This window comes from Phalaenopsis equestris, unplaced genomic scaffold (genome assembly GCF_001263595.1).
Source record: "Phalaenopsis equestris unplaced genomic scaffold, ASM126359v1 Scaffold001364, whole genome shotgun sequence".
Lineage (NCBI taxonomy): Eukaryota > Viridiplantae > Streptophyta > Magnoliopsida > Asparagales > Orchidaceae > Phalaenopsis > Phalaenopsis equestris.
The window spans coordinates 5,747-7,873 of NW_018165803.1; positions in this window are offsets into that span (position 1 = coordinate 5,747).

Genomic DNA, 2,127 nt, shown 5'->3' on the forward strand with positions numbered 1-2,127 from the left:
ATAATATATAAAAAAATAATCATTAAATTTTACAAAAGTATTTTAATGCGAAGTCTAAAATCCATATTATATATCAATTTTACCGCTTAATTTTTTTAAAAAAATTCCTTCCTAAATAAAATATTTTTAATTATTACGCTTTTACCATTTAGAGGCAGATCAATTTTTAAGTACTAGGCCTGCTTCTTTAGATGAGATTAATATAGAAATTTGCATATTTAATTAATATAGGCGGTCCAAAGAAGTTAGTGGATGAGAAATATTTCAAAAGTCTTTTATAAGCAAGGGTAAGTGATTATTTTCTTTTATGCATTAAATTAATGTTTTATTTAATGAATAATTATTTTATTAAATGATTTAAAACAAATATTTCATTCATGTGTGACATTTTGAAAGTCTAAAATGATTTCATAAATGAAAGGAAAATAATAGACATATGATTATATATTTTAAAGGATTTTAAATTGATGAGACAAAATGTATATATATATATATATATACATAGAGGTGTAAACGAACCGAACATGAATGAACAGATCTTGTGTTTGTGTTTGGTTCGTTTGAAATTTATTTTGTTTGAAATAAGCTCGTGTTTGAAATTGTTCGTGAAGTCATTGTTCATGTTCGTTTCTTAACGAACGTGGCGAACACGAGACGCACATGAGCTGTTCGCGAACGACAAGCAAGTTTGACATCCCTAATCTTTACTATTTTAATTATATAACTTATATTATATAAATATTTAATATCTATATTAGCATATTACTAATATAGTATATTAATATATTATTATTATTACTAATTTATTATATATTATAATTTATAAAATTAATTTTTTTAAAATATCATAAATTTTTTATATATAATTATTTTAAATTATTTTATATTTCAAACAATAACGATTCGAACACGAACGAACACATCATTATTCGTGTTTGATTCGTTTAACTGACCGAACGAAAAAAAATTTGTTTTGGTTCGTCTTATTTGCTCAACGAATAAATAGAACACGAGCTCGTTGGCGAATTTAAACTTCTATTTTGAGAAGACTTTCTACAGCAGCTGCCGGAGATGTCAAATTGAGATTTTCTTTTTCTGGCGGAATGACGGAGGCGCGTTGTAGGAAAGAGAGTAAAATAAGGGTAGCATTTGCACGTATGATCTGGATTTCATGTATTTATATATCTATTACATTAATTTTATTTTTTATATTTATATCATTCAAATCCTTCATATATGTAAATGAGTTGATCAAGCTCAAGTTCAATTCATACTCGACTCATTAAAAAATAACATTGTTCTTGTTCGTTTATCTTCGGCTCGTGTATATTTCGAACATAAAAACTTATTCATGTTCGACTCGTTTGTCAAACACGAGCAGTTCGCGAACCAAGATTCTTTTTAGCAAGCTTAGGCACGCCACCGTACGATATTAAGGGTAAGGGCGAGATTTAAATCATGTTATTTCAATTAAAATATCATTTAAATATAATTTAACTTTTTTTTACTCAATTTTTTAATTAATAATTTAAATTGATTATAAATCCTTATAGTCATTTGTTCAATTTAATTATTTCGAACCAAAACGAGCCAAACAAGAACGAACAAATCTTAGTTCGTGTTCGACTAGTTTATATATCGAGCACAAAAAAAATATTCATGTTAGCCTCATTTGCTTAGCAAATGAATCAAACACGAGCTTCTTAACAAGCCGAACACGAACTAATCGCGAGCAACGAGCCGCTTTGACTATTTTAACTAAAAGTAAAATAAAATATATCTTCTCATACATGATTAAGATGACAAATCTGTAAAATGTAAAGCTTAAAAGCATATATGATAACATCTTACAGCTAATGCAATGAGAATTTTCAAAGAAACGAAGAACTAAAAAGCTAAAGCTGCTTGTTATTATTTATACAAAGAGTGAATTTTAACTTATTTTTAATTTTATAAAAACTAAAACTACAATGAAAATCTAATTTACTTTGATTATATATTCCTCAAATAAAAATTTAGTATTAAGTATATATATATATATATATACACAAAATTTTTTATTGGATCACCTGTTAGAATTATCCTAATTCAATTTATGTATGTCTCTCTCTCTCTCGCTCTCTCTCT